Below are 15,902 nucleotides of genomic sequence, written 5' to 3'. Positions count from 1 at the left end.
CAAACTAGGCGTGTTTACAACTGCAGCAGGCAGGGCATTCCAATCCCTCACCACCCTCTGGGTAAAGAACCTATCCCTGACATCCGTCCTATAACTGCCACCCCTTAATTTAAAGCTATGCCCCCTCGTGCTAGCTTTCTTCATCCGAGGAAAAAGGCTATCACTGTCATACTCGTGTCCTTGACTGTGAAAACGGAGGAACTGTATTGATTTAGTGTCAGTCATTTCTGCACTTCATTATTAATGTGTCAACCTCATTTTCCAAGGGACTAACATTCACTTTAGCTACTCTTCCTTTTTATGTAAACTTAGGAGCTTTTACTGTCCATTTTTATATTTTGTGCTAATTTTCTTTCTTCATTTGCCTTTGCTCTTTTACTTTAGTGACCCTTCAATCTTTAAAAAAATTTCCAATCTTGTGTGCCACTGCTCTTTGCAATTTGCAAAGTTGGATAGAATTTGCAATTTGCAAAAATGCAAATTTTATCCAACTTTTTGAGGCAATCTAACAAACTCTGATTTGAAGTTACACCAGTAATCTGATTTGAATACACCAGTATTGGGGTAGGTGGGACCTGTTCGGGCGGGATGGGGTTGGTCTGAACCGTGCTGGGACCAGAGTGCTGGCGAATCGAGTAAAGAGGACTGTAGACAGGGCTTTAAACTAATTAGGGGGGGGAGGGTGCGAGGGTAGGTGACGTTACGAGGCTTAAAGTTAAGGATAGGGTACAGGTAAGGGAAGAGGCCGAGGATGTCCCAATAATAGAGGGAGTAGGGGGCGTGAGTATAGTTGGCGTTACGGCAAATAGGGTCCAGGTGAAGGCTGGGATGAAAGCGCTTTATCTGAATGCACGAAGCATTCGGAATAAAGTGGATGAGCTGGTGGTGCAGATTGACACAAATGGATACGATCTGGTGGCCATTACAGAGACGTGGCTGCAGGGTGACAGGGACTGGGAGCTGAATGTACAGGGCTATCAAAGTGTTTAGGAAGGATAGGCAGGAGGGAAAGGGGGGTGCGTAGCTCTGCTGATTAAGGATAGCATCAAGGTGGTAGCAAGGGATGATATTGGAGCAGAACGTGGAATCGTTGTGGGTGGAGATTAGGAACAGCAAAGGGAGGAAGACGCTGGTGGGTGTCATCTATAGGCCCCCGAATAATGATCTGGAGGTGGGGCGGGCTGTTAACGCGCAAATAAGTGCGGCGTGCAGGAATGGGACGGCCGTAGTTATGGGGGATTTCAATCTGCATATTGATTGGTCGACCCATGTTGGACGCGGTGGGCTCGAGGAGGAGTTCTTGGAATGCTGCCGGGATAGTTTCCTGGAACAGTGTGTGTTGGAGCTGACGAGGGAGCGAGCTATCTTGGATCTGGTGTTATGTAATGAGGCGGGTAGAATTAGGGACCTCGCGGTGAAGGATCCTCTTGGGGAGAGTGATCATTGTATGGTGGAGTTTCTGGTGCAGATGGAGGAGGAGAAAGTGGGTTCCCGGACACGCGTACTTTGTTTGAATAGAGGGGAGTACGGTTGGGTGAGAGAAGAATTGGTGAATGTGGACTGGGGGAGCGCGTTGGAGGGAGGGTCTGCTGAGGAGCAGTGGAGGATCTTTAAGGAGATCTTTCTTGGTGCTCAGCGGAAATTTATTCCGATGGTCAAAAAGGACAGTAGGAGGAGAAGTAATAAGCCGTGGATAACGAAGGAGGTGAAGGAAAGTGTTAAATTAAAAGCGGAGGCGTTTAGAGTAGCTAAGAGTAGTGGGCGAGAAGAGGATTGGGAGAGGTTTAAATGTCAACAAAGATTGACGAAGAAGTTGATAAAGAAGGGTAGGAGAAACTATGAAGCTGGGCTAGCGCTTAATATAAAAAAGGATAGCAAGAGTTTTTATAAATATATAAAAAGGAAGAGGCTGGCTAGGGTGAACGTTGGTCCCTTAGAGGATGAGAAGGGGGACTTAGTGGTAGGGGATGGGGATATGGCTAAGGTATTGAATAACTTTTTTTTGTTTCTGTCTTCACGGAGGAGGACGTGAATAATTTGCCGGGTGTTAGTGATGGAAAGGTGGTAGGACTGGAGAGTCTTAATGACATTACTGTTACTAGAGAGGCGGTGCTCAACAGACTGGAGGGGCTGATTGTGGACAAGTCCCCAGGACCGGATGGAATGCATCCGAGGGTTCTGAAAGAAATGGCGGAGGTGATAGTGGATGCCTTGGTGGTTATTTTCCAGACGTCGCTGGATTCCGGGGAAGTGCCGGAGGATTGAAAAACGGCTAATGTTACGCCGTTGTTTAAGGGTGCCAGGCAAAAGGCGGGGAATTATAGGCCGGTTAGTTTAACGTCTGTGGTAGGTAAAATGTTAGAATCCGTCATTAAGGAGGAAATTGCGAGGCATCTTGAAGGGAACTGCTTGATAGAGCAGACGCAGCACGGTTTCATTAAAGGGAAGTCGTGTCTGACAAATTTACTGGAGTTCTATGAGGATGTGTCTAGGGCGGTGGATAGAGGAGAGCCGGTGGATGTGGTCTTTCTAGATTTTCAGAAGGCGTTTGACAAAGTGCCTCACAAGAGGTTATTGCAGAAGGTCGAGGGACATGGAGTTGGGGGTAGGGTGTTAGCGTGGATAGAGGATTGGTTGTCAAATAGGAGGCAGAGTGGGGGTCAACGGGTGCTATTCGGATTGGCGGATGGTGACTAGTGGAGTGCCCCAGGGGTCGGTGCTGGGGCCTCAGCTTTTTACCATTTATGTAGATGATCTGGAGGAGGGAACCGAGTGCAGGGTGTCGAAATTTGCTGATGACACCAAGATTGGGGGAACGGCAAATTGTGCGGAGGGTGTGGAGAGTCTACAGAAGGATCTAGATTGGCTGGGTGAATGGGCCAGGAAATGGCAAATGGAATTTAATGTTGGCAAGTGTGAGGTGGTCCACTTTGGTAGGAATAATGGTAGGAAGGACTATTACTTACGTGGCGAAAAACTGCAGCAGGCGACGGTGCAGAGGGACCTCGGGGTCCTTGTGCATGAGTCGCAAAAACCCAGCTTGCAGGTGCAGCAGGTGGTCAGGAAGGCGAATGGGATGCTGGCCTTCATAGCAAGGAGGATTGAATATAAAAGTAGGGAGGTCTTGCTGTGGCTGTATAGGGCATTGGTGAGGCTGCAGCTGGAGTACTGTGTGCAGTTTTGGGCGCCGCACCTGCGCAAAGATATTTTGGCCTTGGAGGGAGTGCAGAGGAGGTTTACTAGGCTGATACCGGAGTTGAGGGGGTTGAGCTATGAGGAGAGGCTGAATAAACTAGGCTTGTATTCGTTAGAGTTTAGAAGAATGAGGAGAGATCTCATTGAGATGTATAAGATGATGAATGGGATGGATAGGATAGAGGTGGAGAGACTCTTCCTGCTCAAAAAAGGCAGTAGGACTAGGGGGCACAGCCTCAAGATAAAGGGGGGGACGATTTAGAACGGAGTTGAGGAGGAACTTCTTCACTCAAAGGGTGGTGAATCTCTGGAATTCTCTGCCCGTTGAAGTGGTGGAGGCTGCCTCGCTAAATATTTTTAAGACGCGGGTTGATGGGTTTTTGATGAGAGGGGATTGAGGGTTATGGGGAGAGGGCGGGAAAGTGGAACTGAGCAGCGACAGATCAGCCATGATCTTATTGAATGGCGGGGCAGGCTCGAAGGGCTGGATGGCCTACTCCTGCTCCTATTTCTTATGTTCTTATTCTTATGTTCTTATGAAGTTCTGTAGAGGCGAGTGGTTTCCATGAAGTGCTGGTACTTTGGGAGCAACAATTTTTGTCCTTATCCTCAAATTCCTTGCTTAGCCATGGCTAAGCGTGGAAGCAAGTGAGAGCAGTCCCATCCAGCTGGGCAATGGTAACCAGGCATTCGAAGAGAATAAAGTCAGGTCAAGAAGGATGAGGGGTAGTTTACCTGTTGGAACAGTCACGTGGGATGCCAATGGTGACTTTGCCAGGAGATCTTCCTGTCCTGTGGCAGGAGTGGGAAGCTGTTTGAATAGATTAACGCATGGATTTCTGGATACGACCAGCATGGTTTGGGTTGGCAGCACGCTTAAGGACTTTGGCAATGAAAAGCAGGATGGAGATGGGTGTAAAAGCAAAATACTGCAGATGTAGAAATCAAACAAAAACAGAATGCTGGATAATCTCAGCAAGTCTGACCGCAGACTTTGTGGCGAGAGAATAAGCCAACATTGAGGGTCTGGAATGACCCTTTGTCAGAGCTGACAGAGATGGGTGTAGTTTGCAAGCACAGAGGGGTCAAAAGTTTCTTTTCAGGAGTAAGTTGGTGACAGATTTAAAGGAGAGGATTAAGATAATAGTTAACATGGGATCTTTGGAGGGGAAGTTGGCTGGTCAGCAGTTTAATGGGAATAGGATTAAGGGAGCAGGAAGTAGGTCTCGTAGATGAGATGAATTCTCAACAGGACATGAGGTTTGAGGACAATGAATTCAGAGGTAAGGCAGTGGGGGTGGGGACCTTTTGAGGATGTTTGGCCCAGTGGAAGTGACAGGCAGTGGATTGGTTGGTCTTAATGTTGTTGAAATCTACAAGCTTCTTGCACTTACTGCTCTAAGTTTCCACTCCAAGGCTCACTGGGTAAGATCTGTGCTTCAGTCATTCTCTCCACAGGGGTCTATTAACATGCACTCTGATCTGCCGGTGAAGGCTGCTCTCTTTGTCAAGGCCCTGTGATACTTTACAAGCAAATGTTAATTAGAGTCGGACCTTCTGTCAGACGGTAAATACTGTGCGTGGTCTGTGAGCAAACAATCTACTCCCTCTTTGAAAGGGTTTCTGTTCATTTAAAACAGTTGCAGTTAGTGTTTGATTTGAATTTCTCTGCAGTTATAAGAACATAAGAAATAGGAGCAGGAGTAGGCCATCTAGCCCTTCGAGCCTGCCCCGCCATTCAATAAGATCATGGCTGATCTGTCGTGGCTCAGTTCCACTTTCCCGCCCTCTCCCCATAACCCTTAATCCCCTCGCTAATCAAAAACCCATCAACCCGCGTCTTAAAAATATTTAGCGAGGCAGCCTCCACCACTTCAACGGGCAGAGAATTCCAGAGATTCACCACCCTTTGAGTGAAGAAGTTCCTCCTCAACTCCGTTCTAAACCGCCCCCCCCCCCCCCCCCTTATCTTGAGGCTATGCCCCCTAGTCCTACTGTCTTTTTTGAGCGGGAAGAGTCTTTCCACCTCTATCCTATCCATCCCATTCATCATCTTATACGCTCAATGAGATCTCCCCTCATTCTTCTAAACTCTAACGAGTACAAGCCTAAGCACTTTGGACAATAAGCAGTGTTGACTTGTGTTTTTTTTAAAAGTGCAAGTATTATTTATCTTCCAGACTTTCCCTCCAAACACCGTTATTGTCAGCCATGGAGCAGTTTACACTTGGCCTCTGAATCCAAGGTTGGGGATTCAAGCATCTCCATGATTCAGGCCCCTACAGGGACTTGTGTGTAATCCAGGCTAACACTTAGAGCAGTACTGAGGGAATGCTGCATTGTTGGAGGTGCTGGTCTTTCAGATGAGATGTAGACCAAACCCCATCTGATGGGTGAAAAGAATCCTGTTGGTAGTATTTTGGAACGAAAAGGCCAATATATATCCCTCAACCTACATCACAACTGGGCAGCCTCATTCCCCAAGGTGGCACAATGGTTAGCACTGCTGCCTCAATGCCAGAGATCTGGGTTCAATTCTGGCCTCTGGTGTCTGTCTGTGTGGAGTTTGCATGTTCTCCCTGTATCTGTGTGGGTTTCCTCCAGATGCTCCAGTTGCTCCAGTTTTTTTTCTCACTCCAAAGATGTGGGGGTCAGGTGGATTGGCCATGAAAAATTGCCCCTTAGCGTGAGGGGAATTAACAGGGACAGCATGGTAGCACAGTGGTTAGCACTTCTGCTTCACACCACCAGGGACCCTGGGATCGATTTCCCAGCTTGGGCCACTGACTGTGTGGAGCCTGCGCATTCTCCCCATGTCTGCATGGGTTTCCTCCCAGAGTTCAATAGGTGTGGTGCATTAACCATGCTAAATCCTCCCCTCAGTGTACCCAAACTGGTGCTGCAGTGTGGCAACTAGGGGATTCTCACAATAACTTGAATGCAGTGTTAATATGAGCCTACTTCTGACACTAAAACTTTAACTTGTGGGGTTACGGAGCTGGGGCCTGGGTGGGATTGTTGTTGATGCAGGCTTGAATGGTCCACCTTCAGTTTAGTGGGACTTGGATGATTCCAGCCTTCGCTGGCACACTCAGGTCTATGTAAATAGTTCCCTTCACAGGGGCCTATGAAACACTGATTTTTGCCCAGTGAGGCTTGATGGGGAAATTTAAGAACAAGAACTGCAAGAAGCTTGTGGGTTTCATCAACATTGAGATACCTGATCCACTGTCCCTGTCACCTACCCTTGCTTCCTAGTCCAAGGTTACAGCCAGTGGACACACCAAGTAGAATTGCAAGTTGCTTTGGGACAGCTAAATAAAGTCTGCATATTCTAGATGGGGATGGGATTAAATTATCAATTTCAAAAAGTTAGGGTAAAACTTAAACAAAGAATTGCCTTTGGATTGGTTGATTGCTACTGGCACTGACTGCTGCAAAATGGATTTTGTTTAATAAAATTCCTCCAGTTGAATGCATGTGCAAAATCCAAAATCTCTCTTTTAAAAAGATATATATCTCTCTCTCCCTGTGCGCGCTCTCTCTGTTGTCTCTCTCCCTCTCTCTCTCTGCTGTCTCTCTCCCTCTCTCTCTGCTGTGTCTCTCTCTCTCCCTCTCTCTCTGCTGTGTCTCTCCCTCTCTCTCTGCTGTGTGTCTCTCTCTCTCCCTCTCTCTCTGCTGTCTCTCTCTCTGCTGTCTCTCTCTCTGCTGTCTCTCTCTCTGCTGTCTCTCTCTCTGCTGTCTCTCTCTCTGCTGTCTCTCTCTCTGCTGTCTCTCTCTCTCTCTCTCTCTCTCTCTCTCCCTCTCTCTCTGCTGTCTCTCTCTCTCTCTCTCTCTCTGCTGTCTCTCTCTCTCTCTCTCTGCTGTCTCCAGCTCCTGTGAGGATTGAGAATAGTTTGAACCGTCAGTGCTGTCATGAGGTGAGCTTGCTTGTGTAAAACAAAAATTGACAAAAGCTTTGAAGAAATGGGTCAGGAAAAGCCGACCGTGTTCTCAGTCCTGTCCGGTGCGTTGAAGTTGAGCCCCTGCCCTGTCGCCTTTGTCGTCTCCTCTTCAGGTCATTTATTTGCTGCTGTTTTAAGATTGTTCCCCTCTTGCACCCCCACCCCACCCCACCCCACCCCACCCCACCCCAAAACCACCACAAAGACGGCGACAAAGGTCACCTCTCAGAACTCTTGTTTTGAGTTGTAAATGAATTTGAGGTCCATGTCTGCCCCCCTCTTAACCCGTGACCTTGATTTGTAACAGCATCAAAGGGGTGGTTTTTAGCACTGCTTGGCAGTTAGTGGCTTGGGAAGGACTGCAATGCAGAGCCTGGGAGCTTGTGCGCAGACATTGTGTGTGCCCCTGAAGAGAGCCTTGTGATGACTGGAATTGCTGCACCGTTGCAGTGCCTGCCGGGTGAAGTTGCAGCATCTGGAGGTGAGCAGGTTTTTTGACTCGGGAGACAGCTTCGCAGCTTTCTCGCTACTTGCTGAACTCGTGGTTTTAACATTTGTTTTTAAAAAATCCGGTTTGTAGAAGTGTTCTGGGCGAGGATTTCAAGTTTGCAGCTCCCTCGCTGGTGATTGTGTGGCAGGTATGGAGGAGATGGGGGGGCCTGTTCTAATTCTGAGGTTGTTAGCGGACAATTTGTCACGTGGCTTGTGGTCCAAAATGCATCGTGCCCTTAGCAGAAGCAGGAGGTGAATAGGATGCAGGAGCTGGCTGTATGCACTCAGAATACAGTGCCTGTTATACCTGCAGGGAACAGGGATGGGAGCTGACTGAATAGGTATAACTGTCTTCCCCCTACAGTCGCTATTAACTCTGGATAGCTAACATCTATCTAGTGCATCCAGCTTGTCTTTTCACCCAAAGTTTGCTCTCTCCCAAACTCAACTTATCCACCTTCCACTTAGGCTCTGCATTGCCAATATGTATATGTGTTTATCTTTATATCCCCTGTGTGTGAGTGATGTATCAATATTTATTTTCCCTAAGCACTCTGCACTGTTGGTCCCAAATTGCAGGCAGTCTCTCTCTCTCTCTTCCCCACCCCTCTCTCTTCACCACCCCCATTCTCTTTGCTCCCAAATCCATGGTTCCACAGTCTATTTACAAGTTGACTTGATATTGAATTGTCACCAGCAACCCACTTTTCACCATCTCTTGGGCAGTTGCTCAACTTAAATACTAATGAGATGGTGTATTTCTGAGTGTAGTTGATGCAGTATAATATTGCATGATATTTGTGTACAGAGTACTAGGAGTACATTTAGCCCCTCATATGTTTACCATTCAATGCGATCACGGCTGATTGACAACCTAACTTCCACGTTTGCCCCAGCTCACCTGGGCTAATTACTTTAGATAAAAGCAAATCACTTCGGTGCTGGAGCCTGAAACAAAAACACACAATGTTGGAAAATCCCAGCAGGCCTGACAGCACCTGTGGGGAGAGAATAGAGCCAATGTTTCACGTCTGAATGACCTTTTGTCAGAGCTGAAGAGAATTGGAAATAGAATAAGATTTATATTGGGGAGGGGGCGTGGCTGAAGTAGGGGCTGAATAGAGATAACTAAAGGGGTTCTCCAACACAAACTTAAAATTTAATTCATCGAACGTTAACTGCATTTATGGAGAAGTTCTCATTTGCTTTCTTTTGAAGCATTTCCTTGTGTTCCTGAAAAGTCTGGCTCTTAACTCTTTAGTCTGAGTCCCCTACCAATGGAAGTAGTTTATCTGCCCTATTTTTCTCATTAATATCTTAAAAGTTCAATCTTCCCTTAATCTAAATTCCAGGCAATATAACCTAGTTTGTGTAATCTTGCCTTGTAGTTTAACTCTGGGGTCCAGGTCATTCTGGTATATCAATGCTGCATGCCATCCAAGGCCAATATTTTGATTTGATTTATTGTTGTCACGTGTATTAACATGGTGAAAAGTGCTGTTTTTTGCGCTGTAAAGACAAAGCGTACTGTTCATAGAGAAGGAAACGAGAGTGTGCAGAATGTAGTATCAGTCATAGCTTGAAGGTGGAGAGAAAGATCAACTTAATGCGAGGCAAGTCCATTCAAGAAACTGACAGCAGCAGGGAAGAAGCTTTGTTTTTGTCGATTTGGTACGTGACCTCAGACTTTTGTATCTTTTACCCAAAGGAAGAAGGTGGAAGAGAATGTTTGGGGTGCATGGGATCCTTATGCTGGCTGCTTTGCCGAGGCGGCGGGAAGTGTAGATATCCAATGGATTGGAGGCTGGTTTGAGTGATGGATTGGGCTACATTCATGACCTTTGGTAGTTCCTTCAGTCTTGGGCAGAGCAGGCGCCAAACCAAGCTGTGACATAACTAGAAAGAATGCTTACTATGGTGCATCTGAAAATGTTGGTGAGTCGTGGCTGACATGTCAAATTTCCTTAGTCTTCTGAGAAAGTAGAGATGTTGGTGGGCTTTATTAACTATAGTGACGGCATTGCGGAGGCCAGGACAGGTGGTAGGTGATCTGGACACCTAAAAACTTGAAGCTCTCGACCCCTTTTTACTTTGTCCTCGATGTAGACGGGCATGTTCTCCTTTTAAGACACTGTGCCCAGAACAGCACTCAGTTCTGGTGATGTGGAGATGCTGGCATTGGACTGGAGTGGGTGCAATAAGAAATTTCTCATACCAGGTTAAAGTCCAATAGGTTCATTTAGAATCATGAGTTTTTGAAGCGCTGCTCCTTGTCACTTACCTGATGAAGGAGCAGTACTCCGAAAGTTTGTGATTCCAAATCTACCTGTTGAACTTTAACCTGGTGTTGTGAGACTTCTCACTGTTCTGGTGTCATTTTAACAGCACTTTGTATAAGTCTAGCATGACTTACACCCACTCGTATTCTGGCCCCATAAATATGAAGGTCACCACTTTTTTAGCCATTTTGTTTATTTTCTGTCAGCACTCATTGGAATTTTAATGGTGTGTGTTCAGGTCTCTCTTAGACCTAAGGGAAGAGAGAATTCCACCCTCAGTGAAGAAATCCCTCCTAATCTTAGCCCTAAATGATCCCTCCTAATCTTAGTCCTAAAAGCTCTAAGAATTTTGTATGCTTAAATGGGATCACATCCCATTCTAATAAATGCAAGAGAATAAAGGCCCAGCCTATTTAATATTTCCTCCAGAGGACAATCCCTCCATCCAGGAATTAATTTGGTAAATCTTAGTTCCAGTCCCTCTATGGAAATTATATTTTCCTTTTTTGGGTAAGGAGATCAGAACTGCATCCACTACTCCTGGTGTGGTCTTGCCAAGGCTCTATATTTGCAGTAAGACATCTTTACTCCCCTACTCAAATCTCCTAGTAACAAAGGCCAACGTACCATCTGCTACTTCAATTGCTTGCTGTACCAGCATGTTAACTTTAATGTGTGAACAAGTTCCTTTTGAAGTTGTGCTTTCCAGCCCCTCATCATTTAAGAAATGCTTTGTTTTTCAAACTCCATATTTCTCCACATTCGTTTTAAAGTATATTCCATGGGCAAAACTTTTGCCCACTCACTTAACCCCTCAATCTCCTTGAAGGGTCTTTGTCATCCTCCTCACAATTCTTTTTTATCATCTGTAAACATCACATTTAATTCCCACATCCAAATCATTGATATGGATTGTGAATAGCGGGAGTCCCACACACTGATCTTTGTGGTATCCCACTAGTCACAGGCTGCTAACCAGAAATGATCCATTTATTTCTACTGTCTATCAATCAGTTCTCCATCCCTGTTAGTATATTAACCCCAATTTTGTGCTGTAATTTTGTTTTTCTCTTTATTAAAAGCTTTCTGCCATCTAAATATATCACATCCACAGGTTCCCCCTTATCCCCCATTGTCAGATACTTCCTCAAAAAAAAATCCCAGTGGGTTTGAGGATTTTCCTTTCATTAAATCTGACTGCCCAATCCTACCATACTTTCAAAAATGGCCTGTTATCACAGTCTTTATTCTGATTCTAGCGTTTCATGCTATTGGAAGCTAACAGATCTGTCGTTCCCTGTTTTCTTTCTCCTTCCTGAAATAGAGTTACATTTGCTACCTTCCAATCTGCTGGAACCATTCAGCTTGAAGGGCTGAATGGCCTACTTTTGCCCCTGAGTGTCTAGAATTTTGAAATATGAGCATCAATGAATCAACTGTTCAATACACTAGGATGTAGACCATCCTGGAGAGTTACCAATTTTGTCCTGTTAATCTCTCTATCATATCTTGTAGTCCCTTGATTCTCCATTATTTTTGGGAGGTTTTCAGTATATTCCTTCATACGCAAGCATTTGTTTTATTTCTCTGCCATTTCCTTAATCTGCATTAAAATTGTCCCTGCTCCACTCGTAATGGATCCACGTTTGTTTTTGTCAATCTTTTCCATTTTTACCTACCTATAGAAGCTTTTACATCACTTTTGTTTCTTTCTTACGAGTGTATCTCACTTTTTCTATTTTCCCTTTTTAGTCCTTTTACAGAATTCTGAAATGCTCCCAATTCTCAGGCTTCTCACTTTTTGGCAACTTTTAATGTCTCCTCTTGATCTAATGCAATTCTTAATATCTTTCATTAGCCACAGTTGCAAACATTTTTCCCTCTGGCTTTTTGTGAATTCAAAGAATGTATTTTTGTTGCAAACTACGTAATAGTTCGTTCAATGTTAGCCATTGCCTGTTTACTAGGTTATTCACAAAGGTTTTCCTTCTCAACCTTGCCCCTCACCTGACGTGTGGCAATCCTCAGGTCTACTCTCCCCTGCAAATGGGCAAGTGGCCAATTGTCATCTGGGGCTGTGACTTTACCATTGCTACCACGTCTTTTATCACAGTTTCCCAATCTACCATAACCAATTTGGCCCTCATACTTAGTTTCCTTTGTTTAGATTCATAATTTACTAACCTTGAGCCACATCACTTTCAAACGATGTAAAATACTTTAAGATCACTCTTTCCTAAAGGCTCCTTTACGTCAAGAATAATAGTTACCTTGTTAGATCTAAGCCTGTTCTCTAGCTGTCAGGGTGGCACAGTGGTTAGCACTGCTGCCTCACAGCACCAGGGACCCAGGTTCGATTCCTGCTTGGGTTACTGAGTGTGGAGTCTGCACATTCTCCGTGTCTGCGTGGATTTACTTAGTGCTCCAGTTCCCTCCCACAGTCCGAGAGACGTGCTAAATTCTCCCTCAGTGTACTTGAACAGGTGCCAGTGTGATGACTGAGGGATTTTCAGTGACTTTCTTGCAGTGCTAATGTAAGCGTACTTGTAACTAATAATTAACTTTAGTTGGCACCTCAGTGCACTTCCTAGAAAACCATCTTGCATATGTTTCAAGAACTTTCTCCACAATATTATTCATTAGGTTTACCCAGTCCTTATGCAGATTGAAATCCCCCACTGTAATAATCTTGGTTACATGCAGTTTTGATTTCTTATTTTGTACTGTGATTTACATTACCATTTGTTTGCTGGCCTATAAACAAGTCCCACTAATATTTATTACTTTTGAATTCCCTTCAACCAACCTTTAGTTTTTATTCACTCTGCCTAATATCACCTTTTGGTTTAACATTGATTTATTGTCTGATTTAGGCCTTGTTGAGAATTGCTTTTAGAATCTTTCAGTAAAGATGCTATATAAATGCAGGTTTGGGCTGTGATTGTGCTACTGTAGATGTTAGATTGGCCTTTTGTATACCAGTTACTACTTGTGAATAACTGTCCCAATTATTGGACTTTGTCAGCAGTGACGCTAACGTGTATTTGTTTTTCTTTGAAGTAATCATGTTGTACAAATTAGTTCTGAAAAGGCATTTGACAAAGTACCACATAATAGACTTTGCTAGCAAACTCAAACCCTGTAGGATAAAACTACAGTGGGATGGCAGTGCTTAGCACTACTGCCTCTCAGCACCAGTGACCTGGGTTTGATTCCTGGCTTGAGTCATGGCTGTATGGAGCCTGCATGTTCTCACTGTGTCTGTGTGGGTTTCCTCCAGATGCTCTGGTCTTTCCTCCCACAGCCTGAAAGACATGTTGGTTGGGTGCATTGACCATGCTAAATTCTGTGTACCCAAACAGGCTCTAGAGTGTGGAGACTAGGGGATTTTTGCAGTAACTTCATTGCAGTGTTAATGTAAACCTACTTGTGACAGTTTTAAATAAACTTAAAACTGAACTGCCATTATAAAATTAGAGGAGGAACAAATTTAAACCATTGCCCAGACTGGAGAGGTATATTCTGGTGTTCTCCATTGGAAGTATGGGGATCACTGTAACCTTTGATATGTTTAACCTGGACTTTGGTATACAGGGCTCTAATTTCAAGATTTACAAGTGAGACCAGTAGTGAGGAAAATGGTAGCAGTGCATTGTTTAGTAAGATGGGAAGATATGGAAGATAAAAATTTAAGTATTTAAAGAGGGGTAGTATAAATTAACTGGTATAATATTAAAGGGGGCATAGGAATGGAGGTGTATGTTCACAAATCCTTGATGCTAACGGGATAAGTTCAGATATCTGAAGTGCATGGAATCCTTGGCTTTAATGGAGGATTAGGGTGAGGATAAAACCAGGAAACTGTACTGAACCTTTATAAAATGCTAGTTAGGCCTCTGGCGTATTGTATTCCATTCTGGGCATCGCGCTTCAGGGAGGAGTGCAAGGCCTTGGAGAGTGGGACCAGGGTTAAGAGACTTCATAAGAACTAGAAGTAGGCCTTCTGACCCCTCGAGCCTGCTCCGCCATTCAGTAAAATCATGGCTGATCTTTTTGTGGACTCAGCTCCACTTATCCACCCGCTCACCATAACCCTTAATTCCTTTACTGTTCAAAACTTTATCCATCCTTGCCTTAAAAACATTCAATGAGGTAGCCTCAACTGCTTTGCTGGGCAGGAAATGCCACAGATTCACAACCCTTTGGGTGAAGAAGTTCCTCCTCAACCAATTCATAAATCTGCTCCCCCTTCTTTTGAGGCCAATCTCATCTAGTTCTAATTTCACCCGCCAGTGGAAACAACTTTCTTTTCATAATCTTATGCTTCTAAGATCTCCCCTCATTCTTCTGAATTCCAGTGAGTATAGTCCCAGTCTCGTCTCTAAGTTAACTGTCTCCACCTCAGGATTGACCTAGTGAATCTCCTCTGCAGCCCCTCCAATCCCAGTATATCTTTCTCAAATAAGACGACCAAAACTGTACACATACCCCTAGGTGTGGCTTCACCAGCACCCTTATTAAGCTGCAGCATAACCTCGCTGTTTTTAAACTCCGTCCCTCTAGCAATGAAGGACAAAATTCCATTTGTCGCCTTAATTACCTGCTGCACCTGCAAACCAATATTTTTTTTTGTGATTCATGCACAAGGACAGCCAGGTCCCTCTACACAGCAACTTGGCTGCAATTTTTTTACCATTTAACTTCAGTTGTAGTCGTCTTTGAAGTCGTCAAATGAGGTGTTTTGACAAGTGTTCAAAATTGTGAACGTTTTGGATAGAATAAATTGAGGAAAATAGTAGGTGGATTGGAACAGTGACTGGAGGGGACAGGTAAGGCAGTTGGCAATGCCAGAGTGACGCAAGGAAACCTTTTCATTGATACAGTTGTGATCTGGAATGCAAATTCAGTAGCAACATTCAAAATAGTTTGACAAATACTGGAATGGACAAGAATTACAGAGCAAAGACTCCAAGGGGGTTAATTTGATAGTTTTATCAAGAAGCCACCTCTGGCATGATAAGCCTAATTACCACCACTTGTATCATTTCAGTTTTTGCACTGGCAGCTTTAATGTAGCACAACTTCCCAAGGAGGCTTTGACACAGGACATTGTGTAGCAAAGGGCATGAGGCTTTGAATGCTCTGAATAACTGGATTGGTTCCCAGGTTGGCTGGGGAGAAGGTAGGACCAGTGTTAGCTAAGCTGAGGTTGTCAGATATTTAGGAGCTGGTGGAGGGAGGTTTTGAAGAGTTTGAGGCTTAAGCCCCCAGCTCTGGCAGTGCAGAGACAGCTGGATGCCAGCATGGGAGAAATGGCCAGATCAGAGGTCTCAACAGAACAACAAGGCACCCCAGTGCCATAGCAGAGCTATTGGAACACCCTACTGTACAAAAAGAAGCCATTTGACCACAATCCCACCTAGCCCCCTCACTTACCCTGCTAATCCCCCCACACTAGGGGCAATTTAGCATGACCAATCCACCTAACCCCCACACCTTTGAGTGTGAGGAAACCCACACTGACATGGGGAGAACGTGCAGACTCCACACAGATAGTGACCCAAGCTGGGAATTGAACTCTGGTCCCTGGCGCTGAGGCAGCACTGCTAACCACTCTGCCACCCAACATCAGAACTCAACAGCCCTGGATGCCTGGGGGAAGGAAATCCAGAGAGGTTGCTGCCTTGCTGGGGTGCTCCATTGGGAAAATTTGACACCAGTTAATCTTTAAAAGTTGTTGAGCTGGAAATGGCAAAACTTAAATTGGACTTGCCAATTAAAATGCCACATGAGCAAGAATTGGGAGGTGGTTAAGTTGCAGCAGTGGTTATATTTTGGATCTGTAATTGAGCAAATCGTTTGTTTTTTAATGTTGTAGTCAGAGGGTTACAACATAGAAGCAGGCCCTTCAGCCCAACTTGTCCATGCTGACCAGTTTTTACCAGTAAGCTAGTCACAATTGCTCATGTTTGGCCCATATCCCTCTATACCC

The 15,902-nt window shown here is 44.8% G+C and overlaps 1 protein-coding gene across 3 annotated transcripts in view; it reads left to right on the top strand.

Moving 5' to 3' along the window:
- The window catches only part of akap12b (A kinase (PRKA) anchor protein 12b), an 88,903-nt gene that overhangs the window by 60,332 nt on the left and 12,669 nt on the right, over positions 1-15,902 (top strand). Inside the window, exon 1 of one of the 3 annotated variants that reach the window (XM_080200110.1) lies at positions 7,057-7,115. The exons of the other annotated variants lie outside the window; for them this stretch is intronic. The gene's annotated coding sequence lies outside the window, so the exon portion shown is untranslated. Of the gene's footprint in view, positions 1-7,056; positions 7,116-15,902 lie in introns of those variants that run through there. 3 annotated transcript variants of the gene reach the window in all.

This window comes from Carcharhinus amblyrhynchos, chromosome 12 (genome assembly GCF_965287045.1).
Source record: "Carcharhinus amblyrhynchos chromosome 12, sCarAmb.v2.hapA, whole genome shotgun sequence".
Lineage (NCBI taxonomy): Eukaryota > Metazoa > Chordata > Chondrichthyes > Carcharhiniformes > Carcharhinidae > Carcharhinus > Carcharhinus amblyrhynchos.
This window is presented reverse-complemented; position numbering and strand designations above follow the sequence as displayed.